This window comes from Brienomyrus brachyistius, unplaced genomic scaffold (genome assembly GCF_023856365.1).
Source record: "Brienomyrus brachyistius isolate T26 unplaced genomic scaffold, BBRACH_0.4 scaffold76, whole genome shotgun sequence".
In the NCBI taxonomy this organism is placed as follows: Eukaryota; Metazoa; Chordata; class Actinopteri; order Osteoglossiformes; family Mormyridae; genus Brienomyrus; species Brienomyrus brachyistius.
This window is the reverse complement of record NW_026042351.1, coordinates 833290-854276: the sequence shown is the minus strand read 5'-3', so window position 1 is coordinate 854276 and position 20987 is coordinate 833290. Positions and strand designations below refer to the sequence as shown.

General features: G+C 41.6%; 1 long non-coding RNA gene across 2 annotated transcripts; it reads left to right on the top strand.

The window, feature by feature from the left end:
- Positions 1–9652: 9652 nt before the first annotated feature.
- Positions 9653–12150, top strand: LOC125726807 (uncharacterized). 2 transcript variants are annotated; one of them, XR_007388413.1, is made up of 4 exons: positions 9653–9883; positions 10791–10931; positions 11032–11187; positions 11283–12150. It is a non-coding gene; the product is annotated as an uncharacterized LOC125726807 (long non-coding RNA). The 2 variants fall into 2 exon arrangements; XR_007388414.1 differs by lacking the exon at positions 9653–9883 and adding an exon at positions 10356–10495.
- Positions 12151–20987: the final 8837 nt, after the last annotated feature.

Sequence of the window (20987 nt, the reverse complement as noted above, 5' to 3'; positions counted from 1 at the left end):
TGAAACTTCAAGAATAGGCACAGACACATCTTAAAACCAGCTTGGAAGGTGATGAAATTGTAACCTGGCTGTCTTCATCGCCTGATTTAATCCCCATCGTTAACTACGGGGCCTTAATGTAGCATAAGATTAACCACGATCACATTACACTTCTCAGAGCGGCATCTGGGAGGTTGTCCTACCTGCTTGTGAGTGAGTGTGTGTGTGTGTGTGTGTGTGTGTGTGTGTGTGTGTGTGTGCGTGTGTGTGTGAACTGATAGCAGGCTCATGATGGTCATTAACAAGAAAGGGCATCAAACTTGGCAAAGGGGACCGTAAAGAATGGCAGATAGTTTGTTATTCTTTATATAAATTCAATAACTAAGTCTGCTTTTATTATTGCTTCTCTTAATAGAAAAGAGAGAAAAATCCATCAGTTTCTTTTGTTTTCGTTTGTGACTAATTTTCTCTAAAAAAGAATTTACTTTTAGCAAGACAAAACTTCTGAATTCATTTTCCCAGTCTGTCAGTTTGCACACACACACACACACACACACACACACACACACACACACACACACACACACACACACACACACACACACACACACACACAGTCAAACAATTCATAAATGTATATATATATAGTCAGGAGTGGTACTTTCACCACGATATGTCACCCATGTGCACTGTCTTCGAGTAGTGAACCAGTTTTCAATACAATGGTTAAAAAGGCTCAAACCTTCAGTGCCTCGTTGTGCCATCTCTACCAGTGTTTTTTTCAACAGGGAAAATACAACTTGTATGCTGGCCTTAGAAGCACAACTTCAAAGAATAGCTGCCATGCTTCTGTCTAGCATGGCAGAGGGAGTAAAATGGTATGGGACTGCATTGGTGCTGGTAAGGTGGGTGATTTACACAGAGTACAAGGTGCAATGAACCAGCAAGGTTACCGCTCTGTTTTACAACTCATGCCACCCCCTGTGGTCAGCACTTCTATCAAGCAGCAAGGCTGATTCAAAGCACACTGGTGAAAGATGAGGAATCCAGAGAACTGTCCTGCTTGACTGGCCTACAGAATCATCACATCTCCAGCCTATCAAGCTCATGTGAGACCAGCTTCACCGTGAGGTCAGAGAAAATACCAAGCCAGTCCCACCTCTGGGAATAGCAGGATTGAAATTTCCCCTAATATTGTCATAAACGGACAGCTCTAATGGCAAAGGACTGCAAAGCTGTAATTGCTGCAAATATAGTTTTCATACAGTTTGATTAATTGAAAATGAAGATGAAACTTATTGCAATATTAATTATTTCACAAAGTAGAAGGCAACTGGGAAAAGTAAAAAAAGAATCACCCCAGATGGGACTTAAAACCACGATATCCAGCTCAGAAAGTCAGGGCCGTGGGCGTTTGGCCAGTGGGGCAACCGGCAGACCTGAGCTTATGACCGGGACACTTGACTCACAATGGAAGCTCAGCAAATTATAAGCAAGCCTGCAAAAGTGACATGAATGGATCTGTGTAATCTATGGTAAAATGCATCTTGGGGCCGAGATATTAACACTCACAGTCCAGGAGAAGATGACATCCATCCATGGATCTCGGTCAAATGCGTTCATCGAGTTTCCGCTATGCCTTTGGCTTTTAATGTTTGTACTTAGCTATAGAGTGGCAGGAACACAAATGAATGGGAAGTTTAAAAAAAAAAAATGCATTACAGCAATACGTCACACATGACTATGTAAGGGAATAGATGAAACCCTGCATACATCACTATACTAGTGCAACTCAGTACAAAATGCACTGACATGATTCGTATGATTCCTGGTTTATTTGGAAAATTTAGGTCCACCATCAGCTAAGTGTTATATTTATGATGCAAATTGATGACACCATTTGGCAGACACAATATCAGACTGAATTTATTTTATAATTTTAAAGGTTTAAATACAGTTCTGGGTGTTGGACATCCTGATAGCCTTAGAAATCTATAATGCTCCCCCTCAAGCAAGTGCAGGGCATTACAAAGGTCCAGAATGGATTTTTCATTTACAGATGTCTTCTCTGGCTGTCGTGACCAGTGTCTCACTCCGGACCAGTGGTGGATCTCGTACTCAGGCACAGAGAATGGGTCCTTCCGCCCAGCGGATCTCCTCATTCCCTCAGCCACTGATTCCCTCCAAACTGATGGGGTAACTATGGTTAGCAGAAGTGGGGTTTGCTGTTCACTGTCATCCGCTTGACGTTGATGGACCACTTGCTGAGGCTGAGGATGGTGGTCTTTACGTATCATCACTGTTAGGCCTCTGCACACCCATTTCTTTTGCTGACCTGTTGCACAGAAACATTTCTCTTTATAGTAAACTGTAACATGATTATAGCAATTATTTCAATGTTGCTCAGTCAGTGAGAATCATTTACATAGTGTTACATAGTTTGTGGTTTCAATTAATATCAGACTGACTCCAACTCAGAAGAAAAAAGGTCTGAAATACACATGTTTGAATTCTGACTTCTGATTAAAGTCTGACTTTTTCTTTTTATTCTGATAATATTCCTTCACCGCCCCAGCATCAATGTCTCCATTACTGGTGCCAGCCTGGTTGGAGGAAGGTGTTTTAGGTGAAGATCCTTCTTCTCCCCATTCGATCACCTCATCCCATTTATCCCAGGCTGCCCAGTACTCGTCATCAGCCCAGCTCACGGCTTTTTCCATTCGCCTAGTGCTGAGAGGAGAAACAGCTTTCTGTCAGACAGGTTATACGACAGCACACCAGACAACAGTAAAAACCTCTTAAAGACCAAATACATAAGCTGGTTCAGTCAAGTATTTATATTAAATAACAAAACATGGTACTATTACCCAAGTATTATCAAAGTAGATGCCCAGAACATTTTAATGTCACATAATACATCCATCAATCGCCTCCCCTGGTCATACAGTATCACCTAGCAAATGTTATCCACTTAATGCCAACAAAGGGTACGGTGAGTGCTCTTGACCTTCTGAACATGGTAACTGGTATTTGTTGCATCCATCCATCCATTTTCCAAACCACTTATCCTACTGGGTCACGGGGGGTCTGGAGCCTATCCCGGAAGCAACGGGCACGAGGCAGGGAACAACCCAAGATGGGGGGCCAGCCCATCGCAGGGCACACTCACACACCATTCATGCTCACATGCACACCTACGGGCAATTTAACAAGTCCAGTAAGCCTCAGCATGTTTTTGGACTGTGGGGGGAAACCGGAGTACCCGGAGGAAACCCCACGACGACATGGGGAGAACATGCCAACTCCACACACATGTCACTGCACCACCATGCCACCCCTGTATTTGTTGCATCTCATTATCAATTCATATAACGTCAAATGTTATATGCATGAAAATCTGTAACTTATTTAATTTAGAGAGAAATTGCCACAAAAGTTTAGAATTTTTCACTCGCCACCCCCCAAGTAGCAAAATCTATCTATAGCAGGGTATCAGTGCGTGTTAGCTCAGTGTTATGCCACGTACGGTCTGCCCCTGTCCCTGGGATAATTCTTTTGTGGGTGACCGGCCTTTCTTGTCTAATGTGAGTCCAAGATATTTGAAGTGTTCAACCTGTTCAGCCGTTTTATTGTAAATTAGGTAGGAGTCCATTCTGATGGTGATGTGTGTAAAGTATGAATGACCAGTTCTTTTGCCTTGTCCACGTTCTGTTCCAGGAAGTTGTCGGAGCACCATTGTATGATATGTGAAACAGAATGTTGATAGGCTATAATTGAATTACTGTCAGTAATTCAATTATAATTATTACAGTAATTACAGACCCAGTATAGCACTATCATCAGAATACTTGTAGTAGGTGGTGATAGGTGAGGGGCTAATGCAGTCATTGGTATAGAGTGTAAAGAGGAAGGGGCTAAGGACACACCCTTGAGGGCGTCCAGTGTTGTTGATCACAGTTGCTGATTTGGCTGTGCCTATCCTTACAATCTGTGGTCTATTGCTTAGGAAATTATGGACCCAACGGATGAGAGATGGGGATATGTTCAATTGAAGAAGCTTCTTGATCATCTGGTGGCGTTGAATGATAATAAAAGCGGAACTGGAGTTAATGAAGAGGACAGTAGCGAAGGTGCCTGGAGATTCAAGGTGTTGGAGAAGGGAGTGGAGGAGACATACTACAGTACCCTCTGTTCCGCTCTTCACCCAGGAGGCAAACTGGTATGAGTCCAGCTGCGGTCTGACAGCTGGCTGGATGATATGGAGTATAATTTTATTTAGGCATTTCATTATTATCGATGTGAGTGTTACTGGCCGGTAATGATTTAGCTCAGAGGGACGAAGTTTCTTAGCACCCGGGACGATGGTAGAAGTTTTACAAATTGCAGGAATGGTCACCAATCTATACGAGTTCCAGAAGATGGAATGAAGGATGGGAGCTAGTTCTGTGGCGAATAGCTTCAAAACTTTAGCTGGTACACGATCAGGCCCGGCGGCCTTGCCAGCTTTGCATCTGCTTAGCTGCTGCCTCACGTCCTCTACAGTAAAGGGAGGGTTTGTAGGATCGTCAGAGGGAAGGCCATTGAGCAGCTCCTCACAGACAGCAGAGTACTCCTGCTTATCGAACATTGTATAGAAGGAGTTTAAGGAGTCAGCAAAAGTTGTAAGATCAGTGCCTATGGGATGAAGGTCATGGTAGGGTATTTGACCAGTGAGTAACCAAAAGGCCTGTTTGGTGTTCATTGTACTGAACTCTTGCTCCAGTCTATTCTTATATTTGAGTTTGGCATTGATTATCTCATTCTTTACTTGTCTACTAAGTGACTGGACAGAAGACCAGTCCTTGGATAGAAATTCTTTGTGTTTTCCTTCAAGCTGTGCTTAACATGGGAAGTGATACTGGGTTTGTAGGTAGGATATCTCCAGACAGTTCTGGTGGGAATAGTGGAATAAATACAAAACTTGATGTAGTCTGTAATTACAGAAACTTTATGGTTTTTATCATCCCGGAAAATGTCTCAATCTGTACATGCAAGTGAACCTTATAGTCGTTCAATTGCCTCCCCCGACCAGAGGGTGGCCAGGTGCACATGCGGTTTAATGTGCTTCAGTTCTGGTTTGCAGTGAGGTAGCAGGAAGACAACATTGTGGTCAGAGTGGCCAAGTGGAGGATGTACACGCGCGATGAAGGCGTCAGAGATGTTACTGTACCATAAGTCCAGAGTATTAAGCTTCCTAGTGGGAATATCCACACACTGATAAAAAGATGGCAAAACAGCGTTGACATTACAGTTGTTAAAATCACTCGCAGTAACTCCGGGGCGTCGCGATATCTTGCCGTCATGGAGCTGGCGTCCTCACACACTAGCTCCGCCGCTGCCTTGGTGTTGGCGCTTGGTGGAATGTAGACACAGCTAATTACTACAGTAGGGAATTCCCACGGAAGGTAGAAGGGGCGTACAGATAGAATCAGCATCTCCATGTCAGGTGTCCAAAATAATGCGGTGTACTTTAATATTCGTGTACCACCGCTCGTTGACAAAGATGCCGACCCTACCAGCCCACTTCTTACCTGACTGAGACATCCTGTCAGTCCGCCAGATCATAAAATTGGAGAGAATAACCTGATTTGATTGGAGAGAATAACCTGAGTCTGAGATGGTGTCATCAAGCCAGGTTTCAGTCAGGGCAATAACATAGGTGATACCGCTCCACCCGACACTTGGCATGCAATAAGTCCATTTTATTCTGGAGTGAACATACATTGGCCAGTATGATGGGCAGTAGCGGTGGTCTGAAGGGTCTCTTCAACCTGGAGCGTACACCTCCTCGCCTACCTCTTTTCCTCAGGCGAAACTCCGGAGGAAGAGCAACTGCCGGCCTTGAGGTGATAGACGACCGCAGTTGGAGAAGCTCCCCTCTACTGTAGGTGAGTGGATTGTGTCCGCTCACTCTTCCGGGTGGAGTCATGAGGGGATTGTGCTGGATCCATCAGGTTGCCCCAGGAAGGCATGCTGCCCGGCTCCTGGGGTGCTCATCCCTGGCACTGGTGCTCCTGGCCACCACTGTAGGAAGTCGTTGTATAGGAAGTGGTTGTAGTCTTCCACTGATCCCAGGGAGGTTCAGGTCAGGGGACTGAGATGACCATGGCAGAAGCTTCATTCTATAGTCAGCTAACTATTTTTGTGTTGATTTGGACATGTGCTTAGGATCATGGTTCTGTTGGAAGATCCAGTGACGGCCCAGTTTTAGTTCCTAGTGTCAGTATTGTGTATGAATAAAAATACAAAAAATATCCCTTTGTCCACTGGTGTTCCCTTGTTGCCCTCACCCTGTTTGTCCCTTTATCCCATTCCCCTTTCCCGTGAATACTGTTACACTCCAACCCTAGACAGGATATCATAACAGCATCTTACCTATAGTTTTAAAAGAGATGAGGGATATTATTTGTCGACCTTTAATAATTTCATAAATCTGTATCTGTTGTTGTGGTACCTTCTGATTGGAAGCATGCTAATATAACACCCATATTGAAAAGGATAGAAGTAATCCATCAAACTATAGGCTTCTGGAAAAGTAATGGAAGCTATAATCTAAGACAAAATGGTAGACTATCCTTGGTGTGTATGTTGATGCTGCCATGTCCCACTCTCACAAATGTGGGGAAGCAATTAAAAAGGCCAGTAGGATATTGGGTTACATCTTTAGCTGTGTGTAGTTTAGGTCAAGGGAGGTGATATTTAGATTATACAATTCCTTGGTAAGAGCCCACCTAGAATATTGTGTGCAGGTTTGGTCACCTTACCGTTAAAACCATAACTGCTGATTTGAACTATTTGTGTGTTTTAAATGCACAATATTGTTAAATTCATAAATCCAGCTTACCTTAAAAAGGACATTGCTGCCTTTGAAAGGGTTCAACGTAGGGCTACAAGAATGATTCCTGGTCTTAGGGGAATGTCTTATGAGGAGAGGTTAGCTGAGCTGAATCTATTCAGCCTTGAGCAAAGGAGACTAAGGGGGGACATGATCCAGGTATGTAAGATTCTAATAGGATTATTTTTTTCCATTACTGCAATTTGTCACACATGATTATATAACAGAACAGATGAAACCCTGCCTACATCTAACTTTCTCCCAGGGATTCACTATCCCAGTGCAATTCAATACAGTCAGTATCTACTGAGATATATTTTCTTTTTCATTGCATTATTGATGGACATAGAGGACAGAATTTGGCTGAGACAGCATTAGCTTGAAATTTTTATTACATAATAAATAGTCTTAAAATTCATAATTTTCACGACAGTGAAAAAGCCATCAGGCCATTGCAGAAGCCCAGGATGATATTTTCATCAATGACTGTCTTTGCTGGCTGTCGCGACCAGTATTTTTCTCTAGGCCAGTGGTGGGTCTCATATCCAGGCAGGTAGAACGGGTCCTTATGCCTGTTGGACTCCCTGTGTTCCTGAGTAACAGGTTCCCTCCAAGATGACATGTTACACAGAACTGGGGCTTCTTCCTCCCTGTCATTTACGTTCTGCGCCGCTTGTTGAGGCTGAGGCTGGACACACAGATGGAGTCTCATCCTCAAAACCAGTTTCTTTTGCTGGCCTGTTGCACAGAAACATTTCTCTTCATTGTACATTGTAATATAATTACAGCAACTATTCTGCTGTTATTCAATCAGTGAGAATCATTTTCATAGTGCCGACCAATTTTTTAAACTCCAATTATGATCAGACTGTCTCCAATTCATGTAAAAAAAAAAGCTCTGAAATACATACGTTTGAATACTGGCTGCTGGTAATGTTCCACCCCAACATCCACGTCTCCAGTGCTGGTGCCAGCCTGGACAGAGGGAGGTGTTGTGGGTGAAGACTTTTCATCTCCCCAATCTATCACCTCATCCCACTTATTCCAGGCTGCCCAGTACTTGTCATCAGTCCAATCCACTGCTTTCTCCATTCTCCTAGTGCTGAGAGGAGAAAAAGGTATCGGTCAGACAGGTTGCACTACAGCACACCAGACAACAGTAAAAACCTCTTAAAGAGCAAATAAATAAGCTGGTTCAATCTAATAATTGTACTTAATAACAAAACAGTACTATCACCTAAGTTTTATCAATGTAGATGCCCAGAAAGTTTTACTGTCACGTATATATGCACTTGTTATAGTGGCAGTACACATATGAACAATAATGCTAATATACTCACTGCAGCTACAGGAAATACAAATACAGAGCATATGGCATACCGAGCATTCTCCTGTATGGTATTAATTCTCGTGGCGCCCCCCCTCCCCCGGTCAATAAAATGTATCACTTGGCAAAAGTTATCCACTTAATACGAACCAGTGTTAATTTTGACAAATTTTTATTTAGTTTTAGTCGTAGTCTTCTGACTAAAATGTAATTTAGTTTCAGTGATAATTTGGTCATCTAAAATATTTCAGTTTTGGTCAACTATATTTCATAAGATTACAGTTGAGTAAAACCAGTTGATTTAGTCGACTAAAATGAAAAGTTCAAAGAATAATGTTTAAAGTTTCCCTTCGATTTCTGAAAGTCATTATGTTCACCAAAATGAAATTAAACCAATGTTAAGGAACGGTGTTAAGGTCTGACTGTGCAGTGCACAGTGACAAAGATTTCACTCTTATTTGAAACATAAACATGTTCATTCACCTGGAAACTAAAATCAGTAATGCCATTAGTGCAAAAATAAAGAAAAAGTGCACAGGCTATAGTGCCACCTGGCCTGCTCTCTCTGAATATTAAAATAAAAATATTAAAATAAATATTTGCGATATTTTTATTTACTATTGTTCGCTGTTAAATGTTTCACCTGAAATTCTCAAATATGTTTAAAGAAAAAGACCAATAAGGGATTTATACCCATTATCAAGAAAAAAAAATCCAAACATTGAAAACATACCTCTCAACGGCTATCAGAAGCAGGAATTGCAACCATTCCATTTGAACATTTTCAACATCAAAATAATTACCCCAAGGCAACAATTTTATGAGTATATAGAGCCAAAAAACCTCTCTTTCAGGTGATTTCATGTTCGTTGAAGTTTCCGCTTTTTAACAACTGTATAAAGTAATGTTATATGTTATATAAATCAGGTGAAACAAAAAAAAGTAGTACGTTTTCATGGTTGCCAGATCTTAAGCATCTGGCATGATACGCTTTCAGACTCACGCAGGAAATATTACGGCAATCTTACTGTATTATACCATTATAAACCTAAAATTACGTCCAATTTACACGGTTAAATACAAAAGCAGACTATTTACAAGGTACGAACTGTTACATACGTGTGCTGACAACTCGAACTAAAAATCTCACTCCAGCCAGCTAGCCGAAGTTGGCAACCCCGCGTTTTATTTGAAATGAAAAGTAAAATACGCTGTTCTCGCCCGAAACCGCTTGTCATTCCGTTTGCGTTATATAAAAATAAATATAAAGCTAATATGACTAATATGATAATGTCACGTTTTATACGTTTCGAAATAATAAGACCGCCCATATCCTACACTGTAAAAAATTAATCATGAAGCTTGTAATTTTCATTTAAAAAATTGATGTAATTATTAAAAATAATGTGCATGTTTAATTAAAAAAATAGGTTTTCTGTGTTTCTTATAATATATTGAGAACATTTCACTAATTAAATTAAGAAAAAAAAATAATATTTTTTTAAGGAAATGAGTGCAATTTTTAGGCTTAATTTGAGGAACCGTTTAGGCTAAAAATTTGAGGAAAAAAGGCTTCATATTTATTTTAAGAGAATTGGTCCAATTATCTGGGTTTGATTGAGTCACCTTCATTTGAATCTCAACAATGGCTGTGGTCAGACGGCGTTTTGAAGGAGCAGACGATCAGTGTAAAATATTAAGAGGTAAGTTAAGCCCCTTACTGTTTTTTACATTTTATTTTGATTTCTTAAATAAGCTCCTCAGGACACCGCTTATTCACGCTATAGTACAGGAATTGTTTTACATTGATTTTTGAATCTGAACGACATTTTGGCATGTGAAACAGTAACTATGTTCAACCAGGTCTTTTAAAATAAAGGTTTACAATTATGCGATGTTATTTGATGTGAAAATCTGAGCTCGAGCTTATTAGACATAACTCCTCACATGCACGTGCTGAGGCTATATGGACATGTTGGTCGCTAAAGCAAAAATAATTATGGCCATGCATCGAGCTTGATAGATGGGGCAGTTTCTATGATTATACTTAACTTTTAAGACTGTTGATGTGTTTATATATTCGCTTCAAATTGTAAAGATTAAATTAGCGTTTAATCATTTCACGCAATATATGCATTTTTTTTTCATTCATCCTCGACGTTAGAAGGCGCCCTCTTAAACTAAACAAGTCACAAACACCATAGAAGCAACACGATGGCGTTTCAGGAATTGATATGGACATAACCATGCTTTTGACTAGTTGAAGAATACAAACATCTTTGCAATCATTAAGGCAATATCAGTCTCCACAAAGAGTAAGATATATATAGCAATTTACATTTTCTCCTTGATTAATCTATGTAAAATTCGACCTGAATGAAGTTGTTTGAACACATTTGAGATTTACTATAATGCAAATTTATTTCAAATTAGTCTTTAACGATATTTAAAAATGTTTAGACTTGTTTAGCAGTATTGGGTTTCTAGGCTTAAACCATTACAATTTCATGATTTTGGTGATTAAAAATATGTAATAAAAATATTCCACAAACATTACATTAAATGTAAACCCTTATAACTACTTTTCCTTATGAATAATAATTTTAACAGCAACTTCTGAGATGACAATGGAGCTTGTGGTGAAAGAAAAAATGTCAAAAACCCTTGCTCTCCGAAGACATGAGGTGGTTGAATTGTGCCCAACTTGCAGAATTTAAAGATCACTGGCCTGCTCTGTTTGACATTCTCCAGGTAGGGATTTTACATTTTGTCATTAAATACCGTCACAGACAATAATGTGGTTGTCAACTGAACATAATTATAATCAGTGTTTGTGTGTTTCATTTTTTAGATTAATGAAGAGTTTAGGAGAATTACTACTCTGCACCTTGAGCCAACATTTATTAAGATGTTGGATTACTACACTCCTAAACTTTTCACAATATTTTCCTGCAAAGGAGGAGCACTCGGACAGATTTTGAAGAAGAAAACGGGTGCCATACAGCAGGTATTTTAGTTGGTATTTTTTAATCATTATTTGATTGATATTTGCTTCATTATTATTGAGTACTATTACTAATTTCTACACTTTTGGTGCCTTAGACCTCACATCAAAACATAGAACAGACAAGAGATGTTGTCCTCCGTTGCTTGGTCTATTACTTGGGTGAAAAGGAGGAAGACCTCATCCAGGAGTACAATGTAAGTGTCTAAAACTAATTCAGATATTTGTTTGCAGAAAACTGCAATTAGCATTTGTTTTCCTTTACAAAAACAGAAATACATCTTAAACATAAGTACGTTCCTCATGCAAAAACATTCTTGCACTAGTGTCAGTGTCACGCAACGTGCCGAACGGGTGATCGCTCAGGCAGCGCGAGGGAACAGGCAGGCAGGCGGAAAACAGGGCAAACTGGGGGTTTATTGGGGAATGCGGGTCGACAAACACCAGGTAACATCAATGACAGACAAAGGACTCAGGTAAGACATGGACTGAAATACACAGGACTGATCAAAGTAACTAGACACAGCTGGGTACAATCGGGAAAGAACACGTGGGTAATCAGGGGAGCGTGGCACACAGGAGGAGCGGATGAGCTGGGCATGAAAGAAGGAGCGCCTAGGAGGAGGCGACGGACGGGACGAGGGAAACGAGACCTGGAACAGAAGAACAAAATCAACGAGAGACGGGAAACAGGACCAAGGCACAAAACAGGGCAAGCGACAGGACGTAGGAGTTGATAAAGGGCAGGGAAGGCGGACAGACAGACCAGGAATGGGGTCAGAGAGGGAACAGGTGGAACAAACGGGCCAGGAGTGAAAGGAGGGAACACCGGGGAACAAGGAGCAAAGAAGGGTGGAACAGAGGGACGAGGAGCAAAAAACGAAGGGACAAAGACAGGAGGGGGAGTCGAGAATGGAGGGGCGAAAGCAGGAGAGTAGGGCGAGAAGGAGGGGGAATGCAGGGTCGGCTGAGGGAGTCCCAGTGGGCGACGGGAGGTAGCCAGAGGGGCCGCAGGAGGCCGGAGCCGGAGGGGACCTCGGAGGGGCCAAGGAGGCAGGGCGAGGGACCGACAGGGGGGACGAGGAGGAAGTCGAAGGGGGAGCTAGGGAAGGGGACGAGGGAGCTGAAGGGAACCCTGGCGAGGGCAAGGAAAGGGGCGGAACCGCTGCAGGCGGCGACGTCCTCTGACGCGCAGGAGCGGGATATATGATACTATGATTCTGCTGTGGGTCCTCACGACCCAATTTTAATAGTTTTGTTAATATATTTTTTTTAATTTGCGAATACAAAAAATGTCGTCTTTACTGCAAAAAGTCATCCCTTATGTGTATTGTAATGCTTTTTTTTTGACCACTGGATGTCGACATAGAGCCTGGAAAGCCGGTCAAAGTAAGTGTGACACCTAGCGGTAATTACAATATTTATTGTTAAATCAATGTAAAAAAAAAAAAAAAAAAAAAAAAAAAATGTAATGACTTGTACTTTTTTATGAATTTGGATCTCTTTAGAGCAAACATGTTCATATGGTTTGCTTTTATAACACTCTAAGTAATTGCGCAAGTGCAATTACTGCCATAAATTACTGCGAATGGTGAAACAAGGGCGGGGGGGGGGGGGGGTGACCAATGACAGTTTGGTGATCGTTGCTGTAATTGGTCTTACTTTGTTGCCAAGCTGTTTCCAAAACAAAGAAGTGTGTGCTTATTATCTGGCACGAACCCTGAGGAGAGGGTTACTTGGAATTCAATCATGGCAAGGTACAGTGCTCAGGAGGTCGTCGACTTCGTTACGGGTGAGGAAACCAGCAGCTCCGATGAGGATAGTGTACAGCCCAGCAGTACAACACAGGAGGTTGAAGAGATCTGCGCCGAGGACGAGATCTTTCCCTCCTGCAAAAGTGAAATAACATGGACAACCAGAGCAGAAGATCGTGCTGCAGGTAGACTGCCAGCACGACACATCCTGAGGACACCTCCAGGACCAACGAGGCAGTGCGTGTCACAGGCAGGGGACATTATATCTGCCTTCAAAGCTTTCCTGCCTAGATCAATAGAGAGCATCGTTGTCAGCATGACAAATATAGAAGGCAGAAAGAGGTTTACTAGCAGCTGGGTGGACATGACAACTGTTGAATTGGATGCCTTCATCGGCGTCTGCATTCTAGCAGGCGTATTCAAGTCCAAAGGAGAGTCCGTCGCCAGCCTTTGGGAATCGAAATTTGGGAGACCAATCTTCCCAGCGATCATGAGCAGGGTGCGGTTTGAGCAGCTGACAGTGGCCCTAAGGTTTGACGACAAAGGATCGTGGGCAAGTAGAAGAACGGGTGACAAGCTTGCACTTATCAGAGACATCTGGGACCTGAGGTCAGGAAATCTCCCGGCGATGTACAATCTTGGCAAGTACGACAATCTTGGTACGACTTGACAGTGGACGAGCGCCTGGTACCATTCAAAGGTACGTAAAATGTGTTATTTTTTATTACCGATCTACAGTTATTATATATACATTGCTTCAAGTTTATTGTTCAAATATAGATCTCATGTTCATTAGCAATGAATCGTAATGTATCATTGATTTCGACCAGTTACCTTTTTCATGATTTGTGCCCGAGTAGTTAGGAGTTAGATTGTAACGGGTTACCTAAAAATGTGTACGTTGTATCCGATTGCTTCATTTGACATCAAATTGATATTCCCCCGATGCGTCCTTGCAGGACGCTGCTCCTTCAGGCAATATATGCCTCGCAAGCCCGGGAGGTACGGACAAAAAATCTGGCCGCTGTGCGACACCAGGCCAAGCTACTGCTGGCGAGTGAAGCTGTACACGTAAAAGCCTCCGGAGGAGGCACGGGAGGTCGATTTGGGTACAAAAGTGGTGTTGGAACTGTCTGAGGGGCTGAGGGGGCACACCATCACTCTTGATAATTTTTTCACCTCCTTCAGTCTGGGACAGGAGCTCCTCAAGCGCAACATGACAATGGTAGGCACTGTGCGCTGAAATCATCCAGAGCTGCCGCCTGCCCTGCTAGCAGCTAAGGGCAGGCTTGTACACTCTTCAAAGTTCGCATTTTCCCAAGGCACCACACTGGTGTCTTACATGCCAAAAAAAAACAAAAACGTGATTCTAATGAGCACGTTCCACACCAAGCCAAATATAAGCCAACGGCAAGACAAAAAGCCAGAAATGATAATGTTTTACAACAAAATGAAGGCAGGGGTTGACACCATGGACCAGCTCATTTCCAACTATTCGTGCAGAAGGAAAACCCCTCGCTGGCCCCTTGCAACGTTTTACAATATGCTGGACATTTCGGCGCACGATGCCTACTTCGCGTGGCGGGAGGTCAATCCTTGATGGAGGACAGGATCGAAAAGGAGGCGCAGGGTATTCCTGCAAGAGCTAGTCGAAGCCCTAATCGCTCCCACTGTTCTGCAGCGAACGCGTCTTCCTCGAGGGCCCTTTGCTGCAGCGGCGGTGAAATCGTTTAGGGACACCCAGCTCAGCCAATCACAACCCGGTCCAGTCCCGCCTCCCCCGGAAGCGAAATCTAAGAGAGAGAATTGCAGCCTGTGCCATTATTCTGCTGACCGCAAAACGAACGCGCTGTGTCGCCAGTGTGGGGCACAAGTGTGGAAAGAGCATTATAGCATTTTCTGTAAAAAATGCAAACCATAAACTGTAAATAATAATCACTGTAAATAGTTTAGTTTTATTATTCATAGTGTTATAGTGTATGTTGTAGTTGAAGATTGTTTGCCGCACTTGTTTGTGTTTTGTGTTCCCCTGTGTTCCTCTTTTCCTGTTTTAAGAATTTAAACTTTTCCCGTTTGTTTCAAGAATTGTATTTACCTCTTTCTGTGTTCTGTGTTCCCATTTAACCTGCAATTATCTCATCAATCTAATTCAGCACTTTTATGTAACCATACTTTTGTTCTGTGTTCCCGTTTTACCCGCAATTGTGTGTTCTCTGGTTCTGTAATTGTTTGGTTTTTTGTTTTCTAAAATGTATTTCACAAGGTTCATGTCTTTTTATAAAGTTTCATCCCTTTAGTACTGGCTGGCTCATTGTCTTCATTATTTATTAGGATGCAGGTGAAGTGAATGCTGCGACCCAGATTGTGTGTAAACAGTATTTCCAGGCGCCATTTTCTTAGCGCAAACTTTTTTTTTCCGCCATCTTGATATCCTACCGTCCTGAGATACGCCCCCAAACACACACAGTCAGCGCACTACAGCCAACATGTTTAAAAAAATGCTGCAAAACTGCAAATTAAATTGGGTCGTTAGGACCCAAAAAGGGCCAAAGAGTAATAAACTGTAACTGCTGATTTTAACTATTTGTGTGTTTTAAATGCACAATAGCGTTAAATTCATAAAATATAAATTATCGTGTTTGGGGGGAGCTTCATGTCCATCCCCTCTCTCTTAATATCTCTTCTGGGGCACTAAAAATTTCAGTTGTCATCCCCCGCTCTTCCGATCCTGCTGTGTGCCACGCCCCCTCGTGCGGAATCCCGATTGTTGACAAGCAATGACGTTAATAATCAGACTCGCAATAACATGACTAACAGACTTCAATACATTGGACTATTCAACAACAAGGAGAAACACACGAGCTCTGTGGAATTTTAGCAGAAGGAGTTGAATCAGGTGTGTTAAATGAGAGGAAACCCCAAAATGTGCAGGCCCAGCAAACAGCAAGATGTCCTTAGTTCGTCCTTAGGACGTCCCAGGCCTCTAGAGTGCGACCTATTTGGTCGCACGTGTGACCTAATTTCTCAATGGTGCGACTAAAGAAAATCAAAGGTTGCACCGGTGCGACCAGCCGTTCGAGGGGGAAAAAAAACGAAACTCCGTGACTCTTAAAGTCACCCTGTTGTTCAACAACAGACACACATTAGGCCCATATCGTGGTCTAAACCAATCAGAGATAGTGATGGGCGGATCCCGCCCCGCCTCTGATTGCCCGTGGTCCAGATATTCCTGTACGTGTGTGTACGTTTGAAAATGCATGTGATGCAGTCAGACAGAGAGAGGTGAGTAGCCCATCAGGTAAACAGTGCATGTAGCCACGGATTATGAGAGAAGATGAAAAAAACGATTGACAACTTTTTTGTTAAGAATGTTAAGTTAGGGCCTGATCCGTCCGAAAATCATAACCAATGCTCTGACACGGAGCCATCAACCTCCCAACTTATAGCAAGCCCAGGTCCGGAGACGGCATTAGATAATGAGCCACATACGATCGAGTCCGAGCCCACTGAAATTAAAAGGGGTAAAGTGTATACATTTCGAAAAGAGTGGCTTGACCAGTTTCCCTGGCTAAGATACAGTAAAGCCGATAATATAATGCGCTGTATTTACTGTAAAGAGTGTGGGAAGACCATGGCCGGCAGTAGTGCACTTGTGACTGGTTCTAATACATTTAGAATTGAAACGCTGAAAAAGCACAATGCATCTATAAAACACACTACATGCCGCGATAAATGCACTGCTCAAGTGTCCCCTCTCCCCGCTGCCTTTCAGCGGCAGGCAGCAGCAAACAGATCATCAGACGAGGCCGAGATGATAATTAAGTTTAACGTTGCCTACAATATTGCAAAAGAAGAACTTCCCTTCACTAAATTCAAGTCCGAAATAATTCTTATGAAGAAAAATGACTTGAACGTAAACCCGACGTACAGCAATGATGTTGCTTGCGCCCAATTTATAGGAGTCATCGCAGATACATTGAAAAAAAAGACGTCTGTGCAAATTGCGAACAGTGCGTTCATGGCATTCCTGATCGACGGAGACACAGATATCGCCACAAAGGAATGCGTCATTGTGTACGGTCGTATCTTGCGGAGAGGAAGACCGGTGAATATACTTATTGGACACATTGAGGCCGAGCAAGCTCATGCCCGAGGTAAGCAATGTCATGTCATGGAGCCTGTGTCAATAATATGCCTACCGTCTCGTTACTGCATTAACCATAATATTCTTATACTTAAAAATGAAAAACTAAAAACAAATAAATAAATAAAGTGAACTTGTAAAACTGCGGTGTTAAATGTGATGCGGTTGAAAATTTGGGTGCACCTAACTTTTGTGCTGGTGCACCTAAGAAAAAAAGTTAGGCGCACCAGTGCAACCAGTGCAAAAAGTTAGTCTAGAGCCCTGTGACGAAAAGAAGCATCTGCATAAGTGAAAGGAGTTCTGAAGTGGCCAAAAAGGTGGTGGCAAAATATCCCAGATCTTTGCAAGACATAATAGAGGGTGGTGTGATTGGACCAGGGTATCACTCTCTTGCCAAGCAGATGCAACATAGGATAGGGAATGTTAGGCGATCTACGACCCCAAAAATAAGAAAAAGAAAGCATCGAACTGGTGAGTCTGATACAGACGAAGTTCCTCCAGAACAAAGAGCAGCAATCCAGGACACCTATGGATGCATTAACTGGGATTTAAAATTCCTGCCCTTTGGAGAGTCCACAGAGAGCCAGCATGAGAAAACAGAAAAACTGAAGATGATTTCTCAGGAAGCTGAAGCAAATACAGAGGAAGTCAAATGTCTAATGAAGTTGACGTTCTACACACAGCGCAAACAAGTAAATCAGGGGAAAAACATAAAACACCTCCTGGAAGAGTGGCCATTGTGGTTTGGTGAACTTGGCATGGAACTCAAGGAACTCACTGAAATTGGACTTAAAGAAACTTTCACGAGAAATGTGGATCTTAAGGGGAAACGGCTCCTGAACTACATGAACACGGTTTGCATGAACAAGAGCAAAAAGTTTGTGCAGGCTATAACAAAGTATAAGCTGATGAGGGGTGAGCTGAGTGGTTGCTCTGAAGACGTCAAAGAGATGGTGCTGCTTCTGCTGTCCTACTTGGATGAGAAGGAAGATGCAATGTTCTGTTATGTGGAGGACACATGCCTGGCAGAGGACGTGCAGATGGACCAGCTTCATTTGACTCCCACCATTCTTGTTTGTGGTGAGCTAACATTTCTTGTTTTGTTTTTCTATTTCACTTAAGTACACACACTGTTTAGCCCAGTGCTTTGTGTTAGCTTATACTCTCAAGGGCTGGCCAGTTGGTATTAAAAAGGCCTTGCATTTCTCTCCCCTTAACCTGCACGTACACTGAATTCTGCATTGATGGTAAGCAAAAAACATACAGTTTCTTCAGAAAGTAATCATACCCCTTTTTCCATATTTTACTATGTTGTAAATTTAATTTAATATTGTAATTTGTGCTCCTCAGTGTGCATGCAATAACTTTTAATTGTAAAGTGAAAATATATTAATAATTAAATAATAGGAAATACAGTGTTTCCCATATAAAATGGCCAAATTTGTGTCATCAGACCAACAACGCTTTGTCCTCATTCTCATAGACTCTAAATGCTGTCTGACAAACCCCAAACAGACTGTAACGTCTGTCAAGCTGCTCTGTTGTTTGATGGAAGGTTACTAAGACTGTCATTCTGCTGCTAGGTTCTGCTGTCTCTGCAGAAGTCTTGTGAAGCTCTGTTAGTAACTTGGTGACTGGAGCCTTCAGGTTCATCCCCCTGACCAAGGTGCTCCTTGTCTGGTTACTCAGTTTCCCCAGATAGCCAATGCTAAATAGTCTGGGTGGTTCAAACCTTCTTTCATTTATAGACAATTATAGAGGCTGGTGCGCTTCTGGGAACACTAAGTTTTAGAAATGGGTTTAAAAATACAGTGTGTTTTTACCCTGTCACTGTAGGTCATCGTGTGTAACTGCAGTATTTAAATCAAATTTATAACACAGTGAAATGTGCAGAAAGATTATCAGTGATTTGCAAAGTGACTCTCAGACCATGATTTTATTTATTTATTGCCACAGTTTGGTTCATACCTCTTTTTCTTATTTATTTTATTTTTTATGTTTATTTGGGGTCTTAGCTTTTGAAACAAATAAACCACTCTATACTGTCCCTCAATGCCACATCACAGATGATCTCCCCCTAAACGCAGTGTGCGAAATCATCTTCTGACAGAGAGCTCAAGACACCTGGAAACAATTTTACTAAATGTCAAAGTTTTGGAATATTGTATCACATTTGCGGGTTCCAGTTAGCTGCTATTAATATGTGTGACACTTCACAACAAGAGAAATAGGATGACATGTGGGGAGGGGGTGTATAAATGTCACAATTTCAATGTTGGTTTCAAATTTGTCCAATGTTCAGATTGTTTAATGAAATATTTAACCTTTTAAAAATGTTTTGTTTTGTTGTTTTGTTATTTTTAGGACGATCCTGTTATTCTTCCGGACGGTTCATGCTGAGTGTGGATCGAAACATTGTACACAACAACATCCCCTCCTTCATTTCTGCCTTGTGTATGATGTTTGGGAGCTACAGTATTATTGCTTTAACATCCATTACCCATCAGAGCTTGCATCAACCTTGGAGTTTCTGCGGAGGTGTGTATTTCAATTGGTTTTATCCAACATATTTACTTTATTGAACTGAGACAGATCTAGTAACTTACAGGTTTACTGTTTGTGATTTTACAATAATGGTTAAATAATGCCAACATGTAAAGTTTTTGTTGTTAATGAAACAGTTTTATGTATGTAATGCAGTTGTCTGTTTTTATTCTATTTCCAAAGGTGTTTTTTCTCCATCAACCCGGAAAAGGGCACTAAAGTGGAGAAGACATGCACATCTCGTCTTCACGTGAACCCTAGAGTCCTGACCTGTATCCAGGAACTTTCAGACCATGAGTGCCGTGACGTATGAATATGGACTAATGACAGTAAGATTTACGGCACATGATAATGTGCCCCAGTCATAAGTGCTTTTTTCCAGCACATTATCTGCTCAGTTCTTCAACCTGAAGAAGGAAGTAAAAGTTTCAGACAGAATTGTTCGTTTTTGTCAAGTTACTGAGAATCGTACTGCTTCTCTGTTTCCTCATGTTCCTGTACCACAATTTAAAGAGATTGTTTGTTTAATTAGATAAAAAGGAGACAAGGTCCAACTGTAGCCACTTGATGTGAGCAGGATGCCTGTGTAGCAGTGGCCTGTTGTTTGAGCTATGGGTAGACAGACCACCGTAACACTCTGAGTTGTCAAAGCTGTGGCTGTATTGTAATCTTTGTTTCTTAAATGAAAGCCTTTACTGTACTTCATTGCACTCTTAGAAATCCCGTATAACTAGTAACTGCTAACTGTCTTGTCTATGTTAGCACTTAATTATTAGTTATCTCTACTACCATTTTGTAGCTCACAAAAATGATCCAAATCATTAGCATATCTACAGATACGTTAATTACTGAAGTACACAATTAATAAGTAACGATTATGCATGTGTTCACATAGATAAGTTAGCAAACTGTCAGCCTCATAGAAAATATAATATAGAGAATGATGGCAATGTAATAATAGGTCTTTGATATATAATAAATTCTGTATAGCTACTGGTGCACCCATTGGCATTGTGGTCACAGAAAGTGACCGTGGCTAGAGTACAGTAAGATATGGTGCAGTTGTACAATTCTGTTTATGATATCAGAATTCACTAATCCTTTAAGGGTGTTAAAATGTTTACATTTATTAAGAAAAAGTTTCATAAAGGTCATCACTAATATGTAATTTACTTCTATTCCCAAACTTGTAAAGTACATATTACAGTTATGTATGTGGAGGAGTGATTGGAGAGCTTTGTTCAGTAGAGCTAAATAAATACTTGGAAAAGCTCACTATTACTGGATTTATTTCACCTTTTTTATTTCTCAATTTGCTTTTAAATGCTTCTTTGTACACTACATTTAGTTTCTCACCTTAC